This window comes from Eleutherodactylus coqui, unplaced genomic scaffold (assembly GCF_035609145.1).
Source record: "Eleutherodactylus coqui strain aEleCoq1 unplaced genomic scaffold, aEleCoq1.hap1 HAP1_SCAFFOLD_225, whole genome shotgun sequence".
Lineage (NCBI taxonomy): Eukaryota > Metazoa > Chordata > Amphibia > Anura > Eleutherodactylidae > Eleutherodactylus > Eleutherodactylus coqui.
Window position 1 is genome coordinate 138,545 of NW_027102163.1, and position 15,904 is coordinate 154,448.

Below are 15,904 nucleotides of genomic sequence, written 5' to 3' on the forward strand. Positions count from 1 at the left end.
ATTCAGAGTCAGACAGAGGTACAAACTTCACAGGTGAATGTAACATGTCATGTCTGCTCTGGGTGTATCCAGGCCTTTTACACACTCTACCACCTTTAGAGTAGTGGAAAGGTGGAGAGACTTAGTGGCACGCTAAAAAGCAAGATACTTAAAAGGACACCGAAAATGGGGCTTCTTTGAAAAGACTGTTATCCAATAGCCCTATTCAGTGTTAGACATGAACCCAGGGGGGATCCGAGATTGTTTAGGCTAGCCCCAAGGCTAGGTTGCTACTATCCTCAGCAGTTACAATTACAATCTGATGTGTTGACTAAGTATGTGATTTCCGTTGTTAAAGCACTAACCAAAGCCTATGCACAGGTGTTCTCTTCCAGACTCAGAGGCAGACACTGGGACACATATCTTGCAGCCTGGGCATTGGGTGTGTGTCAAGAAGTTCCTCAGGAAGCACCCTCTTGAGCCCCAATTTGATGGTCCCTACCAGGTGCTACTGACTACTGCCACAGCTGTGAAACTAGCCGAAAGACTTACATGGATCCATGCTTCATACTGTAAGAAAGCCTCAGATCCAGGAGACCAGTCTTAGTTGTGCCAAGGACATTACTCTGGTTAGGGCTAGTGAGAGAGGAGGGTGGCAACTGGAATCCTTAGTCAGAAGAATATGAGGGTATGGTTACCTTCTGGTATAACTCGTCCATCACTCAAGTAGCCGCATATTCCTTCGACTATTGTACTGTGGTCCCGTGTCTAGGCGCAAAATCCCACTGCGGACCAGATTTAGCCCGGTCCAGCTTGTTATATGACTTACATACCCGGGGAATACAATATGTTTGCGCCACTGATAATGTCTGGGGAGAAGACTGCCGTTATTGGGGATCAGTGGGATGGAACACAGGAACATACTGGTCCTATAAACCGCAAAATGCCTTAAATAAGAAAGATAAGAGCGGGAAATCTCTAATTAGTCGTATAACTCTCCTTGAGAATAATAAGGACAGCAGGTATTGGAAGGCTGAACTTAGTATGTTGCTTGGTTTTAATACGGTTTTTACACTAACCATGGGAAATCCAAGCCCGGGGGACGGGGGGACTTACTGGTTGGGGACATACCGGTACGGGAGGACAGATCCCTTAGGGAAGTTTAAAATAAGGGATATGGTAGATGCTCCCGAATGGAGGCCTTCACTTAGTCCTGTGCCCATAATTAACCCCCTCCGCCGTAAGATAAAGACCTTGACGAACATGATGATCATAGCCGACCCTACCTTTGAGGACCCTTTGACAGTAGCGACTGGCTACTCTGACTAGAATCTATGGTTGGAGTTGATGAGGTACAATGCTAACAGGAGCAATAAGTCTAACTGTTGCGTGTGCAGTAGTGCCCGATCACACTCGGGGATGGTCCCCCCTTAATCTCCCTGTAGATGCTGAAGAGTGTTTCCTTAGTTTCGTCGTTAGCACTTCCACCAATTACACTGCTTGTGAGAAGTGGAAGAAGGAATACTCTATAACTACTTAAGTGTTTTGCACCGGAGAGAGTATTACTGACTACCCTGGAAACTACACCTGCCAGGCAAATGAGCAGGGTGGAGGGAGATTTTTGGGGAACTCACTAACGGGTATTGCTCCTCCTACGGTACAATAGGAGGGGAATGGATGCAGAATCAGGCCCAGTCCTTATGAGACGTTTACTGGCTTTGTGGGGACATGAGGTTGAGGACCCGTCTGGAAGGTAATTGGACAGGGGAGTGTGCCTTAGTAAAGCCCTTATGCTCCTCCACATCCTGTCAGACAGCATTGAGGATAATGAGGTTACCCTCAATAGGTACTTTATCTCGACCCAACTCAGTCTGTGTTTTGTGGTTTTCTTGTCATGTTGGTCTATCCTTGTTTTCTGCATAGGTACGGCGGTTCCTTCCAGTCTTGTCACTAGGTAGTGTAGGGTCAGTGTTGGCGGCCTGGACCTGTCCACCTTCAGGGCTATCTCCAGGAGGGACATTGGTGTGGGTGAAGATCAGGGAGTCCCACGCCGTGCGTACCTGTGCACGCTACTAGTATTGTAACATTATACTAGAGTGAGAAGAGAGGCTCCTGGTGGTAGTTTTGATCTACACGTGTACATTGACGTCATAGGATAGCCAAGGGGGGTACCTGATGAGTTTTAAAAAATTAGAGACCAAGTTAAAGCTAGATTCGAGTCAATTTTTCTGATCATTATGGTAAATAAAATGTTGACTGGATTAATTATGTTTATTATAATTAGCAGCGGTTTATAAATTACACTAGAGATGCCTTATAGGGACTAGTCGACCAATAGGACCTACCTCGACTATGACTTTTTAAAAAATAGAATGGCCTTAGATATGATTTTAGCTAAAAAGGGGAGTGTATGTAAGATGATAGGGGAGACTTGTTGTACCTACATCCCAGACAACACGTGACCCGCGGGTAAAGACGCAGTTGCCGTTAAGAAGCTGACTGCACTAACTAGAAGAGCTAACCTTTGGGACCAGTACTTTCCACGGATGAGCGGGTGGCAAAGGATCCTGGCTCAGATGGGCGTCGCTGTTGTATGTGCACTGATTATCTTTTCCGTTCTAGTGTGCTGTGTTATCCCCTGTGTCAAAGAGACCTGTGAAACTGATGCTGGAAAAGCCGCTCCCACAATGAGTTTGCTGGATGCATCCCCAGAAGGAGTGGACAAGTCCTACACCCCCTTGAAGACCCTAAATCAAACCTTCAACGCGCTCGAGTTATAGGCTCACATGCAGAGAACTGGAAAATTTGACGGAGAGTTAGAGAATAGACATTTTAAGGGGGGATTGTGATAGACATGATAATTAGTTAGCGTAAAATGTCTATCGATTTGTAATAAACTAGAAGTATTACGCAGCTGTAGTGACTTTAACTCTTAGAGGCTAATGGCTGCATAATTTCATTATGGTAGTTGCTGGACAATGGCATGGTGAAAGATGTGTGTTTTGTGACTTCAGCCTAATATAAAGCTCTACTGCATAAGGAAAGAGTTAAATCACAGTGCTATATGTATTGCTTGTGTTCATCTTGGATGTTTCCCTAGCCCTGCCCCCACACAGAAACTTCTTAAATAACATTGAAACTTCTGAACAGGGACTGCCACGCACACTGGAATTCCTTCAGCCTGACCACATGTTGATAGAACAAAGACTGGCTTACACACTGGACTTGAGAGAGGTGTGGGAAGGGAAGGGGTGGGGGATTCTATATGACCCAGCGAATAAGAATATGTATATATTACTGATGTAATCTGTTGCACGCCCATAAAGGGCAGGTATCATGTGTTTCAATAAAAACCCGAGGGTCTGTAACTCGAGAGAGAGCTGGTTGAGATTCAAGGCTGACGACTTGTGTCCGACTGGTTTCTTTCATTATGTGTGCAGACTATACAATTAGGAAGCTACAGAATACCCTGAAACCTGCTGGAGGAAAATATTATCCAGAACAATTGTATGTGGATTTGCAGTGACTTCATTTTGGTTTGTACATAGCTTGTAAAAGGAATTTATGTTGGGGTGTGAGCGAAATCTGAGGGCTAGGGGCGTGGAGGGTTTATTGTTGAATACATAATATCGCTGACAGGACTAACGCAGTTTCTGTTCTATTGAGCCAGTAAGGCAAAGATACAGTTCAGTTCTAGTTTTTTTTTGGCTACCTCATCAAGCTGAGAGACTGGTTGTTCTAATTTCAGTTGTTGTGACATGCCTTCCCGTTTACTGCGGGCTGCTATTTGTATTAGATGACCTCGAATCACTACTTTGTGTGCTTCCTAAAGAGAAATGGAGGAGAAGGCGGATGGACTTTTAAGCTGAATGTATTCCTCCAATTGTGGTGTTAATAGGGATACAACCTCAGTGATCAATAAAAGAGAGTCGTTAACGATCCAAGATGTATTTGTGAGTTTAGACACCAAGGAATTACAGGTGGTGGACAGCAGGCTATGGTCAGACCATGGGACTGACAGGATTTTAGACTGCAGTTTTGAGGTACAAAGGTCTCGTGAACTAGAATCTGGTCTATTGTCCTGTATAGGGAGTGCGGAGCTGAAAAGTGTGTACAGTCTTTAGTGATTGGGTTTAGTTCCCGCCAAGTATCTACTAAGTGGTAGTGTTGAAGGAGGGACTTAAAGTTGTGTGAGATCACATGTTGGGGCAGCGGAGGACGGACTAGGAGAGTGGTAGAATTCCTATCCAGACTCGGGTCAAGAATGCAGTTTGAGTCATAGCAGAGAATTTTAGTGCCTGTTTTGTTGGCCTCAACCAGTTTGAAAAGTTTCGTTAAAAATTGAATTTGCCCTGAATTTGGAGCATCGTGGGAGATGATAGTTACTGGGACATTGGGATGGAGCCAGTTAGTAATAGGTAATGACCCTATGGATCCGCAATAGTGGAGACATGTGTGAAAGGAACTGACACTGAAGCAGATGGTGACTCCCTTGGTTATGGTTGGTGCTTTTGCTGAATAAAATGTGGGGTATTGGGGAGAAAGCTAATGTGGGGCAGAGTTGGCGGAGAAGTGGGTTTCTTGCAGGCATACTATATCTGCGTTTCTGCTCTGGTAGCATCAGAATGTCTTTGAACGTTTTTGCGGGGAATTAAAGCCCTGTATGTTGTGAGAAATTATTTTTAGGTCCATGGGTGGAAGTAAGGAATATGAAGAGTGGAAACTGTCTCAGAAACTCCACCCCATGGGAGGAGAGGTTTGGGGGAGCAGGGAGAGGGAAGAAGCAGGGGGAAACGGTGCAGCCAACGAATACAATTAATTCTGGGAGCGATGGGTGGGACTGCCTTAGCGGCAGTAACTACTAGGCTCCTCATTGTTACGGGAGGGTTTACAGGTAGAAAGCCACGTCGGCTCCGAAATGGGGTGGTTTATATTGTTGCCTGCAGAGGGGAGCTGCGAAATCGCGGGTCCCGCTCGCGTGGTTCTCTGAGCCGCACCTAGCTGCCTGAGCTCCTGCTACCAGCGAGGTGAGGAGTTCGGTGTGCAGCCTGCTGCTGTTCTTTCTGTGGGAGCAGGCAGCGATCTTTTGGGGTTTGCGGTAGATGAAGTGTGGCTGCCGTTTCCCGCTCTCCACAGCACACAGGGATGGATAGGCTGCGGTGGGTCTCGAGTTCCCCCTCTTCTTTGGCCGGTATTCCGCAGGCAGACCGGTCTCCCAATCTGTTCTCTGGTGACCGGGTCAGCTGCTGTTGGGTTTGCGCCAGGTATTCTGCTTGCTGGGTGGCTCGGGTTTTTTGCAGATCGCCGGAGCTCTAGATGAACACGTCCGCCATGAAGAGATTTCAGGACACGCCCCCCTACAAACTGGCGTTCTAAATGCGGAATGGAGTAATCAGTACTCAAGAAGGACGGCTGAAGGGAGACCTAATTATGTAAAAATATATCATGGGGCGGTAGACTCTACTAAACACAAGGACCGGGTCTTTGGCCCACTAGAGCTAGCATTCATATATACAGTAAGCTAGACTCTACTGGTCAGGGGGATCGGGTCCTTAGGCCCACTAGAGCTAGCCAGCTGGCACCTCAATTCTAATGGTTTGCATGAAAAGGGAATAAGTCCCATTCATCTCCTGTCCCATTGGTCTTGTGGGTAACATGGATAAACCAATGCTGTTTTCCCTCACGCAGTTTGAACGGTTCTTTATATCCACCAATACACTATACTGTCCACGGTCCGTGGGTGAGACCTGATTATCACACTTAGGCCTCATGTCCGCGGCACACGCAGATTCCAAGTGCCGAATCCCGCAGTGGAATCCGCCTGTGCCCATAAGCAATGGACACTTTCTTACCTGTGTGGATCCGGTGCTGGTCCTCTCCGCCCCTGCCAGATCTTCTTTCTTCCCCATGATGAATGTGTGCGGGCGCAGCGCGCATTTTTAATTCTTTGTGGATCTGCAGCATGTCCGCAGTGCAAGCTGCAAGTCTGCCGCGGATCGGACGGCTTTAATGGAAGTTGTCTGTGTGGGAATCCGCAATAGATGGAGCGTTCTGTGATTTCCCCCAGCCCGTCCCCCGTTCTGCGTGTGATCCACACTTTGGGAAAAATGACCTCCACGGGTATTTAATTACCTGCGAATGCCCAATGGTTGGCTATGGGCTGATTGAACTGCAGATCACACGTGCGGGTGGGCATGAGGCCTAAGCCCGCCCATCCGTGGGTTTGGCGGGTTGTATGGAGTGCAGATATTTGCTCTTTCTTTTTACTCCAATCCCAATAAAAATTCCGTTTTTCGGTGACCTCCACCTCCCAGCTGCTGGTTATAGAAACTCAGAGATCTCATCGCCAGAAGAACCAGAGAGCCGTAAATCTCATGGAGCGTCTGTAGACTAAGGGCGGCATGTGTTTATGGTCACTTCAGCACAACGTATTTGCTCTACGAACAAGACGCCTTTGTGTGCGTGTCTGCGCATTTTACTGTACTTGTTTACGCACGTAGAGCGTGCCCCCTTGTCGCCCCCTTGTCTGGCATCTTGAGAAAATCTTGCCTATAGGGTTTGTGAGGAAGGGGCCCACTGAGGGATCTCAGACAGACGGCAACTCAGGGGCTTTCTGCAGTGACAGGAAGAAGGCGGCACGTTGTCATCTGTAGGTCGGTGTGAGTCTCCCACACAGGGAGGCGCCGTCTATGGAGAGCAGCGCCATTGTTTATTACATTCACTGCAAGTTGTAGAAGAGGAGAAGAACCTGCGGAACGTCCGGAGCGAACGCAGAGAGTGTAGGGAGAAACACGGAGGATCCGCCGGTGAGCGACATAACTCTATCCGCCATCTAGCTCACAGTTTCCCATAGTGTGCTCCGCGGGGCCCTTGGGGCTCTGTGAATAATTATCAGGGGCTCTGAAGGGTTTAGGTCCCGCTATACTTACCGCTATAGTGGTGTCTGGACGGCCTGTAAGGTGGAAATGAGCATGCAGGACCTGTGATCGGCATGGCAACCCGGATCACATCAGCCGGCTCTGGTCATGTGATCTGCGTTGCTATGCCAACCTCACATCCTGCACGCTCATTTCTTCAGTACAGGCTTTTGAGAAACGCTACAGGCGTGAGTAGAGTGGGAACCAATGGCGGATTATAATAAGGGAGATTGGGCCAACCGCTCCGGGCCCGAGACTCCAAAGGGGCCCGAGACTCCAAGGGGCCCGAGACTCCAAGGGGCCCACGGCCATCCCAATAGTCCCTAATGTAATCTGCACTGCTAAAGTTCCCACTGCATCTGAAGAGTATAGCAGCAATGGGGGACCCTATTACTACTAGGGCCACAATGGAAGACCCTATTACTACTAGGGCCGCAATATGGGATCCTATTACTACTAGGGCCACAATGAGGGACCCTATTACTACTAGGGCCACAATGGAAGACCCTATTACTACTAGGGCCACAATGTGGGACCCTATTACTACTAGGGCCGCAATGGGGGACCCTATTACTACTAGGACCACAATGGGGGACCCTATTACTACTAGGGCCACAATGGGGGACCCCATTACTGCTAGGGCCACAATGGCGGACCCTATCATTATTGGGGTGGCATTGGGGGACCCTATTACTATTAGGGCCACAATGTGGCACCCTATCATTATTGGGGTGGCATTGGGGGACCCTATTACTACTAGGGCCACAAGGGGGGACCCTATCATTATTGGGGTGGCATTGGGGGACCCTATCATTATTGGGGTGGCATTGGGGGACCCTATAACTACTAGGGCCCCAAGGGGGGACCCTATCATTATTGGGGTGGCATTGGGGGACCCTATCATTATTGAGGTGGCATTGGGGGACCCTATTACTACTAGGGCCACAATGTGGGACTGTATCATTATTGGGGTGGCATTGGGGGACCCTATTACTACTAGGGCCCCAAGGGGGGACCCTATCATTATTGGGGTGGCATTGGGGGACTGTATCATTATTGGGGTGGCATTGGGGGACCCTATTACTATTAGGGCCACAATGGGGGACCCAATCATTATTGGGGTGGCATTGGGGCACCCTATTACTACTAGGGCCCCAAGGGGGAACCCTATCTTTATTGGGGTGGCATTGGGGGACCCTATTACCACTAGGGCCACAATGGGGGACCCTATCATTATTGGCGTGGCATTGGGGGACCCTATGATTATTGGGGTGGCATTGGTGGACCCTATTACTACTAGGGCCGCAATGAGGGCCCCTATGATTATTGGGGTGGCATTGGGGGACCCTATTACTTCTAGGGCCGCAATGAGGGACCCTATTATTATTGGGGTGGCATTGGGGGACCCTATTAATACTAGTGCCACAGTAAGGGACCCTATCATTATTGGGGTGGCATTGGGGAACACTATCCCACTACTATCAGGACTGTTAGTGAAATGAATGATCCCACTTTCTATGCGGCCGCCATCTTGTGTGATCCTTCATACTTCGTCATTTGTCATATTAAATATCTGTACTTCAAAAAAGCCTTGAGTGAAGAGCTGAGGCCGGGGCTACTGAAGATGATGAAAAGGCCTCCAGACTGCCCCCGTGTGGAGATGACATGTTCCTCGCTATTCACATGTGTAACAAAATATTCTCTCTAAACCCCTTAATGATGCCAGTACTGTACTTATGTGTTCTGAGAAGCTAATCCTATAGATTCTAGATGTTTTAGATATTAACCCTTTCCAATCCAATGGCGGGCCTGCCCCGACATCATCATTTTCCGGGACAGGCCCGACACTGCAGTGCAGGAGTGCATCTGCACCAGATCGTCAGACACATCATGTGCAGATACTTCTGCACTGATCCTCATCAAGGACCCCCGAGGAGAAGGCAGAAAGGGTTTCTAACCCTTTCTGCCTTCTCCTTTACACATTACATAGTGCTCAATTAGCACTATGTAGTGCACAGAGATTCCGGCCGGCGATCATGTGACCGCCAGAGTCACCAGACCCCCAGCAGTCACGTGAACGCCGAGTCGGGAGGCTGAAGGGAGAATGCGAAAGTATTACTTCCGAATTCCCCCCACGGTGTAGTGACCACCTACACCCTCCAGAACTCTGGGAGATCAGAAGAGTGGAGGGAATTTTTCTCATCCATTCTCCCCAGCTCCAATTTATTTGGAGCTTGGGAGAGTGGATGAGAAAAAATAAATGGATCGTAAAAGGTTAAATTCTTTATCTTGCATATTCATATTGTGTTTATGTTTCATTGACCAATAGTAATAAATTAATTCTAATAAATCTGAATTGTTGTAATCGAGGCATGTGTCTCTATAAAAACTGCTGCCTGTCAATCAATAAACAGATAACTTTGGATCCCATCCAGCCGTTTGGACTGACAAGTTATTTTCGGGCCCGTATATACTTTTATTTGTTTTATGATATGCTTCTGGGGTTCAAATTGATTTATTTGCACTAACAGTAGTGTCAATGGGAGACCCTAATGCTACTGGGGCAGCTATGCAAGAACCTATCACTACTGGGGCGGCAATAGGGGGTCACTATTACTACTGGGGCTGATATAAGGAACAGTATTTCTTAGGGTTGTGCTGTGCTGGAACCTGTTTCCCTCAGTGTGTCTAGCAGCACAGCTGCACAGGTGGTTGGTGTAGCTGACTGCGTGTGGATTGCTCAGGTCAACCAATCCGCAGGGATTATATATATATACTCCTGGCAGTGTCTGCTGGGTTTTCAGGGTGAGCAAGCATGTTTCCTTGTCTGTGTAGCTTACCATGTCTTTTGTGTCTTCTGGCATTTGCAGTGCTCTGCTACATCCACAATACACATACAGTACAGGAGCATGTACATTACACACATACAGCTCTGCTACATCTACAATACACAAACAGTACAGGAGCGTGTACATTACACACATGCAGCTCTGCTACATCCACAATACACATACAGTACAGGAGCGTGTACATTACACACATACAGCTCTGCTACATCCACAATACACATAAAGTACAGGGGCATGTACATTACACACATACAGCTCTGCTACATCCACAATGCACATACAGTACAGGAGCGTGTACATTACACACATACAGCTCTGCTACATCCACAATACACATAAAGTACAGGGGCATGTACATTACACACATACAGCTCTGCTACATCCACAATACACATACAGTACAGGAGCGTGTACATTACACACATGCAGCTCTGCTACATCCACAATACACATACAATACAGGAGCGTGTACATTACACACATACAGCTCTGCTACATCCACAATACACATACAGTACAGGAGCGTGTACATTACACACATACAGCTCTGCTACATCCACAATACATACAGTACAGGAGCGTGTACATTACACACATACAGCTCTGCTACATCCACAATACACATACAGTACAGGAGCGTGTACATTACACACATACAGCTCTGCTACATCCACAATACACATACAGTACAGGAGCGTGTACATTACACACATACAGCTCTGCTACATCCACAATACATACAGTACAGGAGCGTGTACATTACACACATGCAGCTCTGCTACATCCACAATACACATACAATACAGGAGCACGTACATTACACACATACAGCTCTGCTACATCCACAATACACATACAGTACAGGAGCGTGTACATTACAGACATACAGCTCTACATCCACAATACACATACAGGAGCGTGTACATTACACACATACAGCTCTGCTACATCCACAATACACATACAGTAAGGGAGTGCGGATCGTAATGCTGCAGTTAGGGGGGGGGGGACAGCATGGAGCTGTCACGTCCAGAGCCTGAGGGACAGGCTTCTAGGATTAAAGCCCACTCAGGCAAGTCATAGTTTCCTGATGGGGCCGTCACTAAGGGGTTAAACTTTTTAGAATGACTCATAGTCACGGGATGTTGGAGAGTAAAATAATCCAGATGTTGTACGGAGTATGTGAGTACGTAGTCAGTTATATAACCATGACTTCATGCTGCGCAGAAGTGGATATGTTATACAGTCACAGAGTAGTATATAAGGAGGGGGGTATCCAAGGGAACCTTGGGTCTTAACCAGGGGTCTAGCAGACGTGCTGACGGTGTATTCCGGGATCCTCCTACCAATCGTACCTGGAGATCCCCCAATTGCGGAGTGATGCTACAATATCCGGTGATGTATTGATGCTTAGCTTTGATCTGCCCATGTGACCTTTACGCTTTACATGTTAACTAACAGTTTCACTTAAATCTATATATATACTAGCTTACCCGTCGCACGTTGCTGCGAAGACAGACAGGCATACATTCATTCGTTTTTATATATCTAGATAACAACCAATGACAGCGCAGCTTTCATGTTACCTTAGTGGTATAATATATAACACCCAATCACAGCGCAGCTTTCATGTTACCTCAGCAGTATAATATATAACAACCAATCACAGCGCAGCATTCATTTTACCTCAGCGGTATAATACATAGCAACCAATCACAGCACAGCTTTCATGTAACCTCAGTAGTATAAGAAGTATCAACCAATCACAGCACAGCTTTCATGTTACCTCAGCAGTATAAGAAGTAGCAACCAATCACAGCACAGCTTTCATTTTCCCTCAGCATTCTCAATATCCAGCAATTGTCTTGTGATACGTTCGGCGGATGCATCATTTTGTAGTTGAACACTCATCCCGTTGCTAGTAATGCTTTTTGCTTTCGTGCTTGTAATGGAAATCAAATGATCTTTGTCTGAGGGGCATAACTGTCGACGATGCTCACACGCGCGCCACCTATCGTAGGATAGTTGTACTATGCCAGTAATATTCCCAGGAGTGTACTCAACAACTTCCCAAAGTTTCATGGCGATTGGATGAATGGTATAGTAATGCATAAAGGACAGACAGACAGACAGACAGACATTCATTTTTATGTATATAGATGACATCGGGAAGTGAGAGAATTAGATTCCGTACGTAAAATTTTAGATGCTAATTCTTTTGCGCATAGAATTGAATAATCGAGTTGGGACCCATTAACTTTTCCTATTTATGACATAATCAATGCTCGTGCCAAATTTCAAGTTTCTATGACATTGGGAAGTGAGAGAATTAGATTCCGTACGTAAAATTTGGATGCTTATTCTTTTGCGCTTAGAATTGAAAAATGGAGTTGGGACCCATTAACTTTTCCTATTTAGGACATAATCAATGCTCGTGCCAAATTTCAAGTTTCTATGACATCAAGAAGTGAGAAAATTAGATTCCGTTCATAAAATTTGGACGCTAATTCTTTTGCTCTTAGAATTAAATAATCGAGTTGGCACCCATTAACTTTTCCTATTTATGACATTATCAATGCTCGTGCCAAATTTCAAGTTTCTATGACATTGGGAAGTGAGAGAATTAGATTCCGTATGTAAAATTTGGACGCTAATTCTTTTGCGCTTAGAATTGAAAAATGGAGTTGGGACCCATTAACTTTTCCTATTTATGACATAATCAATGCCCGTGCCAAATTTCACGTTTCTACGACATGGAGAAGTGAGAGAATTAGTGGCAATGATCTACGTGGGGGAGGGGGGGGCATAACTGTCGACGACGCTCGCACGCGCGACATTTATCGTAGGATAGCTGTACTATGCCAGTAATCTTCCCAGGAGTGTACTCAACAACTTCCCAAAGTTTCATGGCGATCGGATGAATGGTGTAGTAGCGCATAAAGGACAAACAGACAGACAGACAGACATTCATTTTTATATATATATAGATATACTAAAGAGTGAATAAACTCGTGATTTGTATTAGTTTTACCTCAAAACTGTCTGTTTTTGTCTGTTGTCTTTTGGTAAGGTTGTATTATTGTATAATTTGGTATTGCCACAGTGATTCTCAGTGCGCAGGGAGTTGCTGAGAGCAATTTCAAAATTTTGGCCCATTGCCAAGGGGTTCAAATGGTTATAACTTTGCTTTGGTAAGTGATAGAGTAATAATAGTTATTACATATTGATAGTCGCAGTAAGTAGTCCTTATTGAGCCCATTGGCACGTTGCCAAAATTTTATAAGTTCTGTAACTTTAAGACAGGATTCGGGAAATTGGTGCCATTTTGCAGGGTGGTGTCTCGCAGTGAGGGGGACCTCCGTGCAAAATGTCACCAATTGGCATTTTGCCAGTAAGACAACAATATGTTTAAAAGAACCAAAAAATATAAAATTGAAGAGAAAATAGACATCCCCGGCTGGTCCGAGGGTCCCTATGATATATTAGCTCAGGAGTTGATGCATAGTGGGCTTGCAGAATCCTGGGATAGTAAGCTAAAATATTCAGAGCCCCTCGATGTTGTTAAGGTACTCGAGGGGACTCCTGCTAAGGCAGGAGATGCAGTTCAGTTGGGCAGGAGAAATTGGGTATTAGTCTCAGCCTATAGGAATATCCATAAAAAGAAGTCCCAACTAATAAGAAAACTTAATCAGGCGGAACAAAAGTTATTAGAATCTGAAGGAAAGAGAGTGGTGTTGGAATGTTACCAAGGTCTGATAAAGGAAAAAATAGAACATTATCAGAATATTGCAGAGAAGGCTGTTGTAAAAGTTGCTCAAAATAAATATAAGAAACGTAAAGGTAGAGTTGATAAGCGAAAAGTATCGAAAGCCATAGCTTCCGCTTCTGTGGACTGGGACCCAGATAAGTGGGATGGAGACTTATGGGATTCCTTATCTTCTTCGGGGGAGGAGGACTGGCATAAGAGGATTGGGAAGACCCACCCAATCCAACAATTGATCCACCCGCTTTAAAACGTGCCCAGCCCATTAGCAGAAGGAAGGAAACTACTGAATATGGACCCGATACTCAGCCTACCCTAGGTCACGATGGGCAAAGGTTGCCCAGGTATGACAATCAGAGAAACTATATGTACGATGCCGATGGGAGACTGTTGGTGCAAGAAGAATTGGTGCCACATAGGCGCACCAGGCTTACCCTAGAGGATTTTTCTCAGTCAGAAGTTGATGATATACTGAGTAGATTTAGGCAAAAGCCTGGGGAATCTGACATACCATGGTTGGTCCGTCTTATTTGAGCACGGGGCGACTGGGTGATGTTGGATCCAAAAGATGCAATGAGATTTGTTACTCTAACTAGAGATCCAGTAATCAGTAGAAATTTTAGAGAAAGCTTTCCTAATCATCAAGGAGAAAGTGGTACTTCCCTGTTTAATATAGTGACCAATAGGTTTCTTAATAAGTTCCCGACAGAGGCAGACATTCCAATCAATGACAAACCTTTGTACACTATCAGGGATGGCATTGAAAGGTTGAAGGAGGAAGCTATGAGGGTCTCACTAATTATCATTGAGCAAATGGATGATTATTTGGAGACTCGGCTGACAGCAGGAATTAGAAATCGCTTGATTAAGACTGCACCTCCAGCTTATAAAGCCGTGATGATGACCCTACTTTTATCCATGACTAATGAGCCAATGTCTGCGGTCGTGGCTAGAATGCGGGAATTGCAAGACATGGGAAACTGGGATAGAAAGGAAAAGCGAACAGATTATGATAGGTCTAGGAATCCTAGTTCCCAGGGGACTGGTGAGTCAGGAGTGCCAAGGGTATCTCGTAGAGATATGCTTCAGGCTCTCCTGAAAGCTGGAGTCTCCAAGGACACCATTGATGGAAAAGATACAGGTGATTTGTGCCATCTTTATAAACAGAAGGTATTATCCAACAAAAAGGTGGATAAAAGGGAAGATTCAGTGGCCCCAAAAACTTCTAAAAAGAAAGAGAAATAGGTCACTAATTCAGAACCTAAGAAATTAGAATGGGAGGACTTTCAAGAGATCTATCCATGGGAGGAGATGGCTGCAATGGTAGCTACCCAAGTGCAGCACCATATGAAGCCATCTGCTCCGCTCCTGTAGAATCAGATTCTGATTCCGCATAGGTAGAAAGTCAAGCTCCTGTCTGGATTAGGTGGGATTACAGACCCTACGTCCCGCTAGCCATACTTTGGAAAGGGGGTAATGTCCAAAGGGTCCCAGCTTTAGTAGATACAGGGGCGGAGGCTACTCTGATTTATGGAAATCCAAAAAAGTTTAAGGGTCCAAAAGTCAATATTTCAGGGTTGGGAGGAAAAGTTACCGAGGGAGTACAGACACAGGTAACTTTGAAACTGGGCAATTTGCCCCTACGTAAATACACGGTGTTAGTAGTACCTATTCCGGAATATATCATTGGCATAGATATTCTAAAAGGATTGACACTACACCTGGAAGATGGTAAGTTTGCCTTTGGCGTAAGGAAAATGGGGATAAAAGCTTGTCCAGTTACGGTGGGCAAGGCTAAAATACCACCCATACATGTCCCTCCTGCAGGAAAACTGGTTGCTATCAAGCAATACAGAATTCCTGGAGGTCACAAGGAAGTAGAAGAAACCATTAAGGATTTGGTCGATGCTGGAGTGATGAGGCCTACAACCACAGCATGGAACAATCTGGTATGGCCTGTGAAGAAAAGTGATGGGTCTTGGAGGATGACTGTCGATTACAGGGAGTTGAATAAACAAACACCTCCCTTGACGGCAGCTGTACCAGACACCATTACAATTGTGGAGTCATTAGAAGTACAAAAAGTACTGTATTTCATGTTGATGCTCATGTCCCTCTTGACTCATTGGAACGTGTATTTAAAGGAGATGTCCCGCGCCGAAACGGGTTTTTTTTTTTTTTTAAACCCCCCCCCCCGTTCGGCGCGAGACAACCCCGATGCAGGGGTTAAAAAACCCACCCGCACAGCGCTTACCTGAATCCCGGCGGTCCGGCGTCTTCATACTCACCTGCTGAAGATGGCCGCCGGGATCCTCTGTCTTCATGGACCGCAGGGCTTCTGTGCGGTCCATTGCCGATTCCAGCCTCCTGATTGGCTGGAATCGGCACGTGACGGG

The 15,904-nt window shown here is 46.0% G+C and overlaps 1 protein-coding gene across 1 annotated transcript in view; it reads left to right on the plus strand.

The window, feature by feature from the left end:
• Positions 1–11,052: 11,052 nt before the first annotated feature.
• Positions 11,053–15,904, plus strand: part of LOC136598681 (zinc finger protein 547-like) — a gene marked incomplete at its 3' end in the record, with an annotated part of 70,593 nt that continues 65,741 nt past the window's right edge. The window contains exon 1 of the mRNA XM_066588760.1: positions 11,053–11,140. The remainder of the gene's footprint in view (positions 11,141–15,904) is intronic.